The following is a 16,987-nucleotide window of genomic DNA, read 5'->3' as shown; positions in this document are numbered from 1 at the left end:
TACCAAAGATATTTCTGGCGACTAAATAGAACCTACTTATATCCAAATTTGAGCTATTGAGCTGTCGCCTGCCTGCCCGAATAAGTCACCCTCGCGCTCTTACTTTTTTACCGTTCATTTAATCATGGCTAGTCGCGGAAAAATTATAACATGGAAGGAGGAATACACTGAGTATGGCTTTACCAAAACAATTTTTCATTGCGAATTAAGTATCCATTATTCATAAAGCTTCAATTGGTGATCTGTTTTTCTGCGTTAACCTCATATTTTTTCATACTTCTTCTGAAACCAAGGGGGTGCGAGGGTAAAATGAATCGGGAAGCGCTGATATATATATATTGAATATATTGAAATAGTTTTATTGTCAAATAATGCAAACAGTACGCGGCACGTGTTTTGCCCTAATTCTGGGCTCATCAGGCAGTACACACTCACTGCACCCCCTCTCGGGAATCGAACCTTGGACGTCAGCGCCAGGGTGTGTGGTTTGTTTATTTGACAGTATGTAGATCGGGGTGCTTGTGTGTATATATATATAGTTTTGTCCAGGAGGAAAGCAATGTTGCCTCAAATCAATGGCAACCTTTTGTAGGGTCTGTCCCTGAGACTTATTAATTGTCATCGCAAAGCAGAGCCTTACTGGAAATTTGAGGCATTTCAATTCAAATGGGAGATCAGAGAGTATAACGGTGATGCCAGGAATACATTCAGAGTGTGGCGCTCTGCTGTTTTTTTGTGTAGCTGCCTTCACACAGCTTCTCCGCTGCTTTATAAATGAACGCCATATAAGGAAGTTGTTTCTCCTTGCTTTGCGGTTCTGTACTGTTTTATTGTGCGGTTATTACGATTCTTATAGTTATTGTGTAGCTATTCGAGACTTATTTTACTGTTCAGGTACCCATTTCCTTTATTTAATCCGCGGCTTGTATGTTATTTTTTGTTCGTATATTACGATTATATAGATATTTATTGATTCCCTTCTTTAGCTGACTGCCTGCTCATATAAGACGCTCCGCTGGTTTTTTGTGAAACAGCCTTTACACAGCTTCTCCGCTCTTTTATAAACGAACGACATATAAAGCCATCACCTTGTCAATTGTGTAATGCGTTTTTTAAACATTGATTCATGGAAGCGATCACTCGTACTGTGTTCAGTAAGTTCACGTGAGCTGCTCTTTTGTGTGATGTTGCGATGTCCACGGCTTAATTTAATGTTAGCTAAGACCCGGCACTTAAAAGTTTCTGGCTGCACTCCAGTTGTAATATGACGAAGCTGCGCGAGCTCACTCTTGAGAATGCAACGTATAGTTGTCCAGGAGAAAAGCAATCTTGCCTGAAATCAATGGCATCGTTTTGTAGGGTCTGTCCCTGAGACTTATTACTTGTCATCGCGCAGCAGAGCCTTACTGGAAATTGGAGGCATCTGAATTGAAATGGGAGATCAGAGGGTATAAAGGGTACGCGAGGAATACATTGAGTGTGGAGAAACTCTAGGGACAGTGTGTTTATTAACTTGTGGATTTTTCTGTATTTGGTGGCAGCGTGACGAAGTTGCTTCCAAGACCGCATTAGCCGCGGAGCTCAGCTCAGAGCGAAATGAGGTGAATGGGAGGGGAGATGATGACGTCACTCCCCCACCCACCTTAACTGTCAATCCCCCCACAAACACAGTCTCTCAGAATTTGCATAGGCACAGCCCCTCACCAGCAATTTTAACTTAGTTACAAAGTGATCAAAACTCTCGTTTATGCCCTGCGTCCTCTCATTAAACTTGTATCCCGCATTACCCGTGGGCATGACAAACGCCAGCAGCAGCCTGTCTATGAACTTAATTTAAACTTTAGGTTTACACCGTGCTTTGTTTCCGAAGTAGCAGCACTCATGAATATGGTTGTAAATGTCAGTCGCTCGCTTTTTATTGTTTCGCTGCCTTCTCAATTGTATAATGCATGTTTTCTTGAGCGCTTTTTGGAGCTCTTCCTGGTTTTCTACGTACTGCGTTAACAGTCAGTTCACGTGATTACATGGGAGGTGTGATGATGTCACACGAAACTCTGCCCCCCACGGCCATCGAGCTCAACTCCATTACAGTATATGTAGAAAAATAGCTTCCAGTTATGACCATTACGTGTAGAATTTCGAAATGAAACCTGCCCAACTTTTGTAAGTAAGATGTAAGGAATGAGCCTGCCAAATTTCAGCCTTCCACCTACACGGGAACTTGGAGAATTAGTGATGAGTGAGTCAGTCAGTCAGTGAGTGAGTGAGGGCTTTGCCTTTTATTAGTATAGATAAATTAGTGCACAAACAAAGTGCCGCAGCGCCCCAGTGTGGCAGAAGTGCCGGCTGTATTCCCAGAAGCACTCCGGGTGTCCCTGCTCCTCTTCCCCCCAGCACTTACTGGTGTGGCGGAAGTGCTGAGGTCCAGGGCTCTCCAGGCATTGGGGCTCCCCCTGGTGGTTTCCACAGGCCCTTACAGGGTTGAGCTTCAAAGTACTGCACCCGTGGCCCCCAAAGCAACCAGGGCGGTCGCCCCCTCATGGTCTGGAGAAGGCGCAAGCCCTCCTCCGGTCCTCCTGCCACAATATATATATGAATGATGCTATAAAATACTGAGTCAATCAATCAGTCTTTGATTTATATAGCATCATAAACAAAGTGCACCTTAAGAAAGCTTTTTACTGGCCTAATACAATTACAATACTATATCCAGATTTTTAATTGAACAGTAAAATATTAGAAATAAATACACATATACAGTAGCTGATATAAGAATTTTACTTGTAAATATCAAGATGACTTTGTAAAATGTATAACTGCATTGAATTAGTAGGTGGTGAGAAAAGCTGTACAATTCTAGGATAGGTTGGTATAAAAATTCAAAATGTGGCAGTTGGTGATGGAAAAAGTAGCATGCAGAAATAAACAGATCAAGTATAGCTAGAGAGCAAAACTTCCAAATAGGGTACAAAGTAATACAACAGGGTAAACTGAAAAAACACTGCAGTTTCCGGCAAGCAGATAATACTGCCCAGCAAGGTATTAAAATGGTTCAACAGTTAAAATAAGCCAGGGAGAACAGGTGGGTCTTCAGTTTGAATTTCAATTTTTAAGTATTCCAGAGTGTAGGAGTCACAACATTCTGAATGAACATTTGCCCAGTGTTGTTAGATGGAATGTTAGAAGAGGAAAAGGCCAGCATCAAAAGATCTTAATTATTTGATTGTTTTACTGTATATAGTGTAAAGAGTGTATTTTAGAACAAATAGATTTGTAAATCAGTAACAATGTTCTAAAAACTAGTTATAATTGGACCAGAAGTCAGTTTGGATGTGCTAGTTCAGGGTCCAGCACCCATAAGTTCAAGACAGCCTTATGTAAGGTACAAAGCACTATTCTATATAACCTTGCAACTAGCTTGAAACTTTTCACAATCATTTAACATTGTCTGCAGCAATATGGTACTGTATTTGGAAATGGAACATATTCTGAAATACTATGAGATATTCTCAATCTGAAATTGGGAAAAAAATGTATTTTGAAAACAGGAAAAAGTGCGGCAGCAGTAGGATTTTTCTGTCCTTTTATTCTGTCTATACTGTACATACAGTATCTAGACATCTGAGTTCTGGATATGCTTGTTCCAATCAGTGTTGCATACATATACAAGCCTGTTTGGCGCAATGTGAGAACTATTCAGCACTGCGCGCATTTATATTACCCTAAGCGGCAATTTAGAATTATAAGTCTCACACACACATCTTCAGGATTGGAAGAAAACTATGGCACTTAAACAAAATTCCATGCAAACAGTGAACTGGTTAACAACTGAATTTGGGTCCCTGGTATTGTGATGCAGCCAGTAAGTCAATACATACATTTTTAATCCTGACATTTTATGAGGAATGTGCCCTGCTGTGACATCAATTTTAGCTGTGCCTCTATGGAAGACTTTATTTTTTTCCAAGATCAATTTGTTATTAAGAACCTATAAAAAGAGAAAGTTAGTGAAGTAAAAAAAGAGGATACAATAATAGCAACCTTAAAGGGTTAGTAGCTAAACATGCTTTAGGTTCTAAAAAGAATAGCTCAGCAGTGCATAGATTACTCAATTACTTAGGAGAGTAAAACACGCATTATGCCATATTTCTCCTTTTAACAACTGTAAGCAGTCATTTTCTAATTAAATGAGCCGATCAGCTCAATGAATGCTATGGCCTAATGAAGAGGATAATTGGTTGAAGTATAAATGAGTAACTGCAAGGGTCCATCATGTGAGAGTTTGAAAAGACCTACTTTAGATGATTAGGCTAAGATTATTATTATGACCCAAGTATGCTGGCCACTATTTAAGACAAAATATAAGATTTATAATTATATATTCATATTGTAATCTTTATTGGAGTAAATTTTACTATACGATTCTGTGTTGTGCAGGGGACCTTGCTTAATTCCAGCTGAAATTAAATTGGTGGAAAATGGACCTATACCTAAAATAAATGGAATCTTCTTATATAATACGCTACAATGGCTGTCTGTTTGTCTGTCCAGGATTTTACATCACCTGTAGCTCACAAACCGTTTCACCTATTCACCTGAAATTTGGTGCAGATATACTACGTGACCTCTACTGTCTGCTTTCGGGGTGATGATTTTTCTTCCTCTTTTTATTTTTTTTTTTATTGTAGAATCAACTCTCGGCTGCAGGGCACCGCTCTCATCCCTACCACCTTCGCCATCACTTCCCCTACCTCTTCATATCTTAAATCACTCTTAAGGCAGATTGAAGACTTAAGTGTCAGCTTAAGTGAAAAATTAAGAAAAAGTTACCAAGTAATTGCAGCATAAACACTGATCAGTTTTAATGCAAAAAGATACAAACGAAAGAAGAGAAGAAGCAGGCCGCTAGTGTGGACAAAACAAGAACTGCTCAGGAAGCAGTGAGCGCATCAACCTCTAAGCAAATGAATGCTAAACGTACAGAGAAGGAGTAGAAAACTAGGGATACTCAAGTCAAGTGTATTCACTGCACGTTATCATGCAGTCCACCGTTACTGGTGTTTAATAATATGCTTATACTTTACCAAATATTCATGTTGTTGCATAAAAACGATAGAAAATAACATAAAAACTTTATCGTTTTGATTAATATATTTGCTTTGCTAAAATGAAGTTGAATCCTTGAATTTGTAATCAACCAGAATTTTATTATGCAAATATTCTAAAATATAATCAAAAACTTTGTTGTACATTTTTCAGTAGTTCATTCTTCCAGTTGTACTCATAAACTCTGTACAGGAGTGGCCCAAAGTACATTTGCAGTTGTTCGTATGGTAAAAGACATACAAATTATGATTATTACGATAGCATAGTGCACTTAGGTACAATCTCGTAAGTGCTCAGATTGCCGCCCTTCATTATTTACTCATTCTTCTAGTCTACTTGCTAAGTAAGAGTGCAAAATAATAACAATAATAATAAGAAGAAGACAAAGACAAATAATTCAAGTAAATAATACAATAATTAATAAATAAATAAATAATAATGCAAGAATAAACTCACAACTGTAAACCTACGTTTGCCCACCCCTATATGTTGGAAAACTGTACTGACTGCTATTGTAGTTGTGTAAAACTTTTTTCTTGTTTTTATCATACTGCATGCAGTCTTCGACAATTGTTTTGTGTGGCCATGCCAAGTATCTCACAGTCACGTAAGTTATTAATACAGCCCGCCTAAACAACCTCCTCCCACTCACTAAGGTACTTTTCATTTTCTTTACAGGTTCGGATTTTGGCCTTATTCTATTTTTTGCCATTTTTCATCACTGATTTGTTGTTTGACAATCACCAACTATTTATTGACAATCTCAATCACTAATTTGTAAATTAAAGATGTCTTGTGCTGGCCATCCCCTCTTTAAATCCATCCTGATGTGCTATTCCAAATGCCCAACAGGATGCATATTTTGGAAGGAAATAGCCAAAAATTCCTGGTTTGGTGGTAGTCATCTCCACCTTCAATCCATAACAACAATATTATTGATTTGATTTGAATTTGCTAATATTCTGTGTTAATAATTCTGTGATTCTTTGTTAATATGGGGGAAAAGTTATACATTCTGTATGTTTTTAACATAGCCCACATTGCTTTTATTTCAGTTCAGTTTATCCCTGTTTTATAGATGACTTGGATTCTTTTAGCTTTATTATGTTTCCTTTTAGATATGCAGGTAGATATTTTTACAATATGATCTATATATATATATAGTGAGTGACGTGTGAGTCCCTGTCTTGCACCCCAAAACACGTGGCTGAGTCTCAGTACTTTAGCAAAACTACCTTTATTCAGCTTGAAACAGGAACCGCACGGTTATTTATTGTAGTGGGATCTACCACTCTGCTATACACAGACACAGCAAATGGGCAGGGTCGGGACCAAGTAATACTGTCCCCTGCATTCATAATGTTCATTACATCACCCGTCAACGACAGGTGCTTATAGTGCGACTGTGGTCAGCTTGGAATTGCTTTCAGGGTGAGCCGCTGCAGCGCCGGGAGCCTGTAGTTTCCCCAGCAATGGAGAAGCTGTCTTCCACAGACACGGAGATCACGCTTTTGGGCGCTCTTTGGCATGCCATCCCGTTGTGGGGAGTCCCAAAACAGTTTAGAAACCTTATAATATACATAACAGAATGTCAGTCTGTTCCATATACAATCCTACACCTTTTTACCAATCTGGACCACATTTTACATAAATACTCTCATAGACAATATGGATATGATTTTGAAAACCAAAATTGGGAGTCTCAGTAGATTTTTTTCCCGTGTGCTACAGTATGCACACCAGTGCCACCATCTGGCTCAGAACAACTGAAGCATCCGAAAACAATGAATCCAGACTAGCAGACAAAATGACCAGAGCTTAACATTGTTTACTTGGGCAATGCTATGTGCTGCTTCTATCTACTGTAGCATAAAATGGAGTATTATGCATTTTGTAGGGAGCTGTTGGGTGAGGCTTTATCGAGAATGGAATTGTAGCGCAACACAAAGGAAAATCAAAAAGTTGTTGCTTAGCTGCTGCTTTGTTGGTTTTTCTTCATAATTTAAGCACTATGAACTGCCCACCTTGAACTAATAGGACAAGTCAGACATGATAGCGTTTGTGGTTACAACCCAGCATGGAATTACCACACTTACGGAAACCAGTCAGATCCAAAACAAATAAATTTTCAACTTATGAGAGCAGAGACATTGATAGAAAGGCAGTGTGTATGACATGTAGAACAGCTAGAAATAGCAATCGGGGTCACCATTTAAAAAACATAAAACTTTGCTTACTTTCCTTAACCCATTCTGCAAATATACCTGGGCGATACCAGGTACTTCGCTTTAGTATGGTTAAAAAGCTTTATGTCTCCTTTATGGCTAAAACACAGTGATCAGTTTAACTCTGGTCAACCTACAGTGTGGCTAGTAAAGTAAACTTTTGGTGTTATTACTACTTATCTCTATTTTTTTTTTCTCTGGAAAGTATTGCTTTTGTTCCAGTTCTGAAAAATGTTCTGTTAGGTTAAGTAAACACTATAAATTATCCATGTTTGTGCGAGATGGTGCATATGTAGATCAGGTACCCCACTATGAGTTTTTTTATGCCTTGCAATCCCAAGGTTGCTGGGGTAGGGTCTGGCACCTTGCAACCTTAAATTGGTTTGAAAATGGACTTTATTTATTATGTATGCAGTTTAACTGCTTAAAGAAGCTGTAGTTTTGTTTTTTTGTCAAAAATAAGGTGTTTATATATATATATATATATATATATATATATATATATATATATATATATATATATATATATATATATATATACACACTCACCTAAAGGATTATTAGGAACACCATACTAATACGGTGTTTGACCCCCTTTCGCCTTCAGAACTGCCTTAATTCTATGTGGCATTGATTCAACAAGGTGCTGAAAGCATTCTTTAGATATGTTGGCCCATATTGATAGGATAGCATCTTGCAGTTGATGGAGATTTGTGGGATGCACACCCAGGGCACGAAGCTCCCGTTCCACCACATCCCAAAGATGCTCTATTGGGTTGAGATCTGGTGACTGTGGGGGCCATTTTAGTACAGTGAACTCATTGTCATGTTCAAGAAACCAAATTGAAATGATTCGAGCTTTGTGACATGGTGCATTATCCTGCTGGAAGTAGCCATCAGAGGATGGGTACATGGTGGTCATGAAGGGATGGCCATGGTCAGAAACAATGCTCAGGTAGCCCATGGCATTTAAACGATGCCCAATTGGCACTAAGGGGCCTAAAGTGTGCCAAGAAAACATCCCCCACACCATCACACCACCACCACCAGCCTGCACAGTGGTAACAAGGCATGATGGATCCATGTTCTCATTCTGTTTACGCCAAATTTTGACTCTACCATTTGAATGTCTCAACAGAAATCAAGACTCATCAGACCAGGCAACATTTTTCCAGTCTTCAGCTGTCCAATTTTGGTGAGCTTGTGCAAATTGTAGCCTCTTTTTCCTATTTGTAGTGGAGATGAGTGGTACCCGGTGGGGTCTTCTGCTGTTGTAGCCCATCCGCCTCAAGGTTGTGTGTGTTGTGGCTTCACAAATGCTTTGCTGCATACCTCGGTTGTAACGAGTGGTTATTTCAGTCAAAGTTGCTCTTCTATCAGCTTGAATCAGTCGGCCCATTCTCCTCTGACTTCTAGCATCAACAAGGCATTTTCGCCCACAGGACTGACGCATACTGGATGTTTTTCCCTTTCCACAACCATTCTTTGTAAACCCTAGAAATGGTTGTGCTTGAAAATCCCAGTAACTGAGCAGATTGTGAAATACTCAGACCAGCCCGTCTGGCACCAACAACCATGCCACGCTCAAAATTGCTTAAATGACCTTTCTTTCCCATTCTGACATTCAGTTTGGAGTTCAGGAGATTGTCTTGACCAGGACCACACCCCTAAATGCATTGAAGCAACTGCCATGTGATTGGTTGATTAGATAATTGCATTAATGAGAAATTGAACAGGTGTTCCTAATAATCCTTTAGGTGAGTGTATATATATATATACTGTATATAGTGATCCCTCGCTATATCGCGCTTCAACTTTCGCGGCTTCACTCCATTTCGGATTTTAAATGTAAGCATATCTAAATATATATCACGGATTTTTCGCTGGTTCTTGGATTTCTGCGGACAATGGGTCTTTTAATTTATGGTACATGCTTCCTCAATTGGTTTACCCAGTTGATTTCATACAAGGGACGCTATTGGCAGATGGCTGAGAAGCTACCCAATCAGAGCATGTATTACGTATTAAATAAAACTCCTCCATGATATACGATATGCTTCCCGTGCGGTGCTTCGCATACTTGATAGCCTAAACAGCCTGATTTGATTTTTGATTGTTTGCTTGTCTCTGCCTCTCTCTCTCTCTCTCTCTGACATTCTCTGCTCTTGACTGAAGGGGTGTGAGCAGAGGGGCTGTTCGCACACTGGCCTGGAGGATATGGACGCTCCTCTAAAAAATGCTGAAAGAACACCTTCACATTGCTGCCTTCCTTGCAGCTGCTTTGACCGGCGGTGCCTCACATACTTAAAAGCCCAAACAGCCCTACTGATTTTTGATTCTTTTCTTTTCTGTCTCTCTCTCTCTCTGACATTCTCTGCTCCTGACGCACACTCCTTTAAAGAGCAAGATATGTTTGCATTGTTTTAATTGTGAGACGGAACTGTCATCTTTGTCTTGTCATGGAGCACAGTTTAAACTTTTGACTAAAGGGTGTTATTTCATGTCTAGGGGGCTCTAATAATGCTAGAAAATGTATTTAGAAGGTCGTAAACAGGTTTTCTATGCTCTAACTGTGAAAATATTCGATTTATAAATGAAGAATTCATCGCAGCAGAGTCTGGAACGGATTAAACACGATAAACGAGGGTTTACTGTATATATATATATATATATATATTGTGATGGATGGCCAGGGCCTATGCCCTTCTGTATATGTTGCAGGGGAGCAAGCATGGGCTGTGCAGTACCTTCCCCGGACCACTTGGTGGCAGCTCCCCTGGGTGACTGTGGTGCCTCAGATACCCACAGGGCTCCATTGGAAATGGACTTCTCCTCAGCCCTTTTGGGATCTGGGTTGGCCACCAGGAGGCAATGCAGAGGTTCCTGGGCCAGACTGGGCCGTAGTTCAGCCACACCCGGAGTTGCAATCGGGGGCAGGTGGTCAAGCACCTGAAGCATTTCCGGGTGAGCTAAAAAAGGGGCCAGCAGCCATCACTCCAGGAGCCTATGTTGGGAGGAGGAGGAGAACGTTTGCCGGGAGGAGTGGTGGTGAAAAGAGTAACGTGCCTTTTGTTTTGGTTTGTGCTTTTGGGACGGTGTACTGCTTGTGGGACTTTGGGAAGACGTGCCCCACAGGTGAAGAAAAATAAAAGTTTATTTTGCTTTTATACATGACGTGCCTCCGGTGTTAATCTGTGTCGGGTCGGCGGCTGTATAGTGCCTTTGTTACAATATATATATGTGTGTGTGTGCGTGTGTGTTTAAAAAAGTGAGGTCTTTGTCAGACATGTCAAAAAAAGATGGAATAAGCAGAATAAACATAGCCTCCATAGTGTGTTGTGTTTTATTCAATGCTAAAAATATATTTGGAAGCAAACGTGTATCTGTCATGATTTAGAACTATACAGAATATCAAAAATAAGAGTGCAGTAGATCAGCAACTGTAGATTGATATGGTCCTTGCTTTTGCAGATCATTAAAGTGTCATGCAGGTAATTCCTCGGGGGCTCATCTTACATTCTGACCTCTATTAAATGCTGAAGTTTGATTTAGTTACATCAGATATTTATATCACTTTTCCCCTTGAGAGTCCTAATTCATCTTTGGTGCAGGATACTTGAACCCACAGATAACTTCATTGATTCCGTAACCTTCACAGTCAGTGTATTTATTTATATGCATGTGAAACATTTTATATTTTCATTTTGTTTACTGTTGAATTGATAATACCGATAGGTTTAATGGAATAGTTGAACTGCTTAGCTGTTAATGCTGGTGGATAATGCTTGTTAAGGAAATGTGACCTTTGTCCTCATCCTGAGAGAAGATGTATTTCTGAAGCCACAGATTTGTTATGATTGTACTACACTATATCTCTGCAAGTCCTTTAAAAGAATTTGTGTTGACATAATGTGCAGTCCATGATCAATGCGGTACGCCTTGCTTTTCAGTATCCAGCCCATAAATCCATTCATGGTTTTTCTTGGCAGGAAATGCACATGCTGTAAAAAAGAAAAAAAAAACACATCCCAGTCAACATGCCAGTGAGTGATCATTCCCTTTTAGTGTCAATACTCATAAACTTATATTGGCCTGGAAAAATAAAAATGGGCCTGCCTCACACCATTGCTGCATTCTACATTCTGCATTCAACATTATGTTCTTGTTTTGGCTGCACTTTATAAGAATAAATTAAATTGATTTTTATTCCAAGAAATTGCTCTTTTACATTGAACATCATAAATAAAGTATTCCTTTTAAAATTCTCATATTGTACTAACCTACAGACCAGCAGAAAGCAGTATGAGGTGCTGTATTTTTCTGAGACCAAATCAAACCTTAGGATGACTAATGCTTATCATTTCTGATGCGATAGGCTTATTATTAAAATAAAAACTAATAATTAAGAATTGGAACAATGCTTAAAAATCAATGAACAGAAACCAGAATAATGGTTTTATTTTAATCAATGTCAACAAATAAGCAGTAAGTTTAGCATGATCACAAAATTTAGAAAATATATGATTTATGGTCTGCAGTAGGCTGGCGCCCTGCCCAGGGTTTGTTTCCTGCCTTGCACCCTGTTTTGGCTGGGATTGGCTCCTGCAGTCCCTTGTGACGCTGTACTTAGGATATAGTGGGTTGGATAATGGATGGATGGGTGATTTATGGTTGCTAAACGCTCACTCTGTGTTAACACTGAAGCCTCGTGCCCTCAGAGTCCTGACTTCAGTTCCCAGCTTGATCTGTGTCTGTTTGCAGTTTACATGTTTTTCCAATGCATATGTGTTTTTTTTTTTCTCTGGATTCTCAGTTTCCCCTTGACATCTGAAACTCATATCTCAGACATTTACAGTTTAAGTTAATTGGCACAATGTGAGTAGGAATAACTTGTGATGAACTGGTACTTTACTCAGGGCCATTTCTTACCTTTCTCCTGAGTCTGCTACAGTATGCTGCACTACCCATTCGTTTAAAGAACGAATTACAGTGTTGTACTTATCATTAATTATATTTATTGCATGCTATAGAACCTATCCTAAGGGCATCTGGTGCAAGGCAGAGACTAACATATTCCACCTAAATTCTGGAATTTAGGTATACCCCGGTACCCTTCTCCTCCATTATAAAATGCAAGAGTAGCCTGCGTATGTGCTATATTTTTTTAAATAAAAAAATGCTTAACTTAAGAACACAATTTCATGTAGGAAACTAACATGTGCTGTAAAAAAAGACGGCACAGAGAAAGGTTTGGGGCATGTCTGCGACCCAGGAAGGTGGACAATGGAAGTGATGTCAGCGGTGGAAAGGCTGTCACTGCTCCGTTCTGCAGAGGGATGAGGAGAGAAGGCATTAGACGACAGCACCCATCACTAGTTCAGCATAAAAATTCCCATCATCAGAGCCCTTAAGCTGTCTCCCAAGCACACGTGCGTGACTGTGCCTTAATTGTGAATTTCCAACTTTGACTCTAAAAGTACCAAAATTTTCCAAGTGCTTTTGCAAGTGCTGTTGACTGTGCTGCATATCAAATTTGATTGATTACATGCAGGTGAGCTGTTATAAATATCAGGCCATGGGACAGTACTGCCCTAAATGCATCAGCCTCACAACCATTTAACAAAACTGAGAAATACAGTGCATCTGGAAAGTATTTCACTTTTTCCACATTTTGTTATGTTACAGCCTTATTCCAAAATGGATTCAATTAATTTTTTCCCTCAGAATTCTACACACAACACCCTATAATGACAATGTGAAAAAGGTTTACTTGAGATTTTTGCAAATTTATTAAAAATAAAAAAAATTGAGAAAGCACATGTACATAAGTATTCACAGCCTTTGCCATGAAGCTCCAAATTGCGTTCAGGTGTATCCTGTTTCCCCTGATCATCCTTGAGATGTTTCTGCAGCTTAATTGGAGTCCACCTGTGGTAAATTCAGTTGATTGGACATGATTTAGAAAGGCATACACCTGTCTATATAAGGTCCCATAGTTGACAGTTCATGTCAGAGCACAAACCAAGCATGAAGTCAAAGGAATTGTCTGTAGACCTCTGAGACAGGATTGTCTCGAGGCACAAATCTGGGGAAGGTTACAGAAACATGTCTGCTGCTTTGAAGGTCCCAATGAGCACAGTGGCCTCCATCATCCGTAAGTGGAAGAAGTTTGAAACCACCAGGACTCTTCCTAGAGCTGGCCGGCCATCTAAACTGAGCGATCGAGGGAGAACGGCCTTAGTCAGGGAGGTGACCAAGAACCCGATGGTCACTCTGTCAGAGCTCCAGAGGTCATCTGTGGAGAGAGGAGAACCTTCCAGAAGGACAACCATCTCTGCAGCAATCCACCAATTAGGTCTGTATGGTAGAGTGGCCAGACAGAAGCCACTCCCTAGTAAAAGGCACATGGCAGCCCGCCTGGAGTTTGCCAAAAGGCACCTGAAGGACTCTCAGACCATGAGAAACAAAATTCTCTGGTCTACTGAGACAAAGATTGAACTGTTTGGTGTGAATGCCAGGCGTCACTTTTGGAGGAAACCAGGCACCGCTCATCACCAGGCCAATACCATCCCTACAGTGAAGCATGGTGGTGGCAGCATCATGCTGTGGGGATGTTTTACAGTGGCAGGAACGGGAGACTAGTCAGGATAAAGGGAAAGATGACTGCAGCAATGTACAGAGACATCCTGGATGAAAACCTGCTCCAGCGCGCTCTTGACCTCAGACTAGGGCGACGGTTCATCTTTCAGCAGGACAACGACCCTAAGCACACAGCCAAGATATCAAAGGAGTGGCTTCAGGACACCTCTGTGAATGTCCTTGAGTGGCCCAGCCAGAGCTCAGACTTGAAACTGATTGAACATCTCTGGAGAGATCTTAAAATGGCTGTGCACCGACGCTTCCCATCCAACCTGATGGAGCTTGAGAGGTGCTGCAAAGAGGAATGGGCGAAACTGGCCAAGGATAGGTGTGCCAAGCTTGTGGCATCATATTCAAAAAGACTTGAGGCTGTAATTGCTGCCAAAGGTGCATCGACAAAGTATTGAACAAAGGCTGTGAATACTTATGTACATGTGATTTCTCAGTTTTTTACTTTTAATAAATTTGCAAAAACCTCAAGTAAACATTTTTCACATTGTCATTATGGGGTGTTGTGTGTAGAATTCTGAGGAAAAAAATGAATTTAATCCATTTTGGAATAAGGCTGTAACATAACAAAATGTGGAAAAAGTGATGCGCTGTGAATACTTTCCAGATGCACTGTATATCAATATGTATTTTGTTGCATTTCAAGCCAAAGGCAAAACATAGCCAATGCTTTGTGTTTTGTTTTGTTTTGCTTTATTAATTCAAGACAGATTCAAAAGATTATTAGTGAATATATTTTAACACTGCAGAACAAATACAGTCAAATATTTTTTTATCTTCAATGAATATAATAAATGACAGGTCCTACCCAATTCTAATTTCTACATAATCAACCTCCATGCTTTCACTTTTGCAAAGTCATTAATATCACCTGCAAAATACACTTAACATGTAAGTTCCCATTTGATGCACAGAATCACAAGACTGTTCAGTGTTGGTGCATCATAGAGTGTCAAGTACTTATAAATTCATATCAGCTGTGACCACAAGGGGGCATCAGAGCGCCCCAAATCACAGCAATATAGCACACAATATATGAATAAAATAAAGGACTTTTATTCCTCAAGGCACTTTTTTTGACTTTTACAGTCACAGTAATCACAAATTCTTCCTCCTCCTCCACCTCTGCTAAGTGTTGCCCACTGCCTTCTGACTCAGTGTGTCAGCTAGCTCCTTTTTAAGCCAGCCTTGGATGGTATATATGTATTTGTTCTCCACATACTCCACATACCTACCCAAAGACATGTGTGTTGGGGTGAATGGAGACTCTTAAGTTATTCTGGCACCAGTGACTATGAATATTAAACTGCCATCCCCACAAGCTGGAAGGTAGAAAAATTAGATTTGATTTTGGACGGACGCAGATCTGGGAAATGGCTAATGAGCTGCACATGTGTTTTAGTTACTTCCTATAACTTTACAGTGTAATGAAATTGTGTCATATTTAGCATTGACTGGCTTTCCTAATAGAAGACATTTATTTATGAAAAGGGAACGGTATCGACAGTTGTCAGAACTTGACTCGCTTTGTTTAAACTTTACGCTTTGTAATAGTGCAATAATGACCTTGTAAAAATGCTGAATAAAGGAGCTGAGACCTCATAAATCACAGTTTGCTCGTACGTAATGAACATTTTTTTTTCCTTTTCACAAGCACTAAAATTTGTTGTTGTCATTGTGCTTCCTGAAGGTTATTTTGCCAAGCTGTCAACATGTTCCATTGACAAGAAGGGCCATGAGTAAAGTGGTTACTTGTACTAAGTGGCTTTGTGCCAGATATTTTCTCTGGCAAATCTTATTTTAGAAAGAAAAGACATTTTTGTTTAATGTTTTTATAGTCAGAAGATAGGATACACTATGAAAATAGGACCACAAATCTGTTTACGGCTCATTTCCAATTGCCAAAAGAAAATGGTATAGACGCCATTGCTTTCAGTAACATTTCAATGTGTGATGCAATATTTAGTTACCTTTATTTTCTTTTAGAAGGCTGGAGGAATTGAAAAAACAAAAGAGAACCTGAGCTGATTTGATCAACTGGCGCCACTGTGCTGCATTTATTTGGTGCTTTTAAAATCTTGTCAGCTGTACTTGTTCTTAGTTTAATGCCTTCTGTGGGTTTGCGTAGAGCTTTATTTTAATCTTATAATTGAGTTGTTAAGTAATTGATGAATGAGTTGGGAAGGAAAACCCCATGACGCAGTGGTTTTAGATGTGTTCTTATGTGAAACTAGTGCATGTTTTTAACATAAACCATAAGTGTAAGTTTGACATGACATTTTATGAAAGGACCTTCATATACAATTTGTAATTAGGCCTTGTGCACCTAAAAGATTCTTTTGTTTCTTAGGACCATCAATACAATTCTAGGAGCCATTTAGTCTTTTTTTTATTTTCAGAATACTGCTTACTTGGTTTAGCTATCCCAATGTGAGTTGTTTTTCACTTCAGTATATTTACAAGATGCTTGAGAGTTATGTTCCTGGGTCCTTTGTCCATCTTAAATTGTATGCATGCCTGGTGAAGCATGTGCATAGCAGAGAGGTCTACACTGTGTAAAGCCAGCAGTGCAAAATTAAAGGTACATAGCATTTTAATGCATTCATGTAGCACATACCTTCCATTATTGACTTTAGTGCTGAATATCAAGTGAACTTCATAAGTGATGTACCACTAGATAATGTAGTGTAGGCAGAGGAGTGAAAGGTGGCAGATTGAGTGAGGGTAAGATATAGGGTCTTGTGTAGCAGGAGAAACATGTGTGAACAGATGAAAATACACAATGCTGACAGTTTTGTTTAAAGATTTCTTTTACACAATCATGTATTTATTATTTTGGAATTTTTTACAAATCTGTGTTTACATATTTTGTTGTTTACTTATTCTTGTAAACAGACTGTAATTCCATACTGTAAATAACTGGGTTTATGAAAATTGGTCTAATACTATAAAAATGGGAGTAAATCTACCAACAGTTCACCAATTTGTGATATCACAAATAAAACTGA

General features: G+C 39.4%; 1 protein-coding gene across 2 annotated transcripts in view; it reads left to right on the top strand.

Moving 5' to 3' along the window:
- The window catches only part of smad9 (SMAD family member 9), a 90,731-nt gene that overhangs the window by 20,394 nt on the left and 53,350 nt on the right, over nt 1–16,987 (top strand). Inside the window, exon 1 of one of the 2 annotated variants that reach the window (XM_039745811.1) lies at nt 8,506–8,526. The exons of the other annotated variant lie outside the window; for it this stretch is intronic. The gene's annotated coding sequence lies outside the window, so the exon portion shown is untranslated. Of the gene's footprint in view, nt 1–8,505; nt 8,527–16,987 lie in introns of those variants that run through there. 2 annotated transcript variants of the gene reach the window in all.

Source organism: Polypterus senegalus, chromosome 2 (assembly GCF_016835505.1).
Source record: "Polypterus senegalus isolate Bchr_013 chromosome 2, ASM1683550v1, whole genome shotgun sequence".
Taxonomy (NCBI): Eukaryota; Metazoa; Chordata; class Cladistia; order Polypteriformes; family Polypteridae; genus Polypterus; species Polypterus senegalus.
Note: the sequence above shows the minus strand (reverse complement) of the source record. Positions and strands in the feature narration are given on the sequence as shown.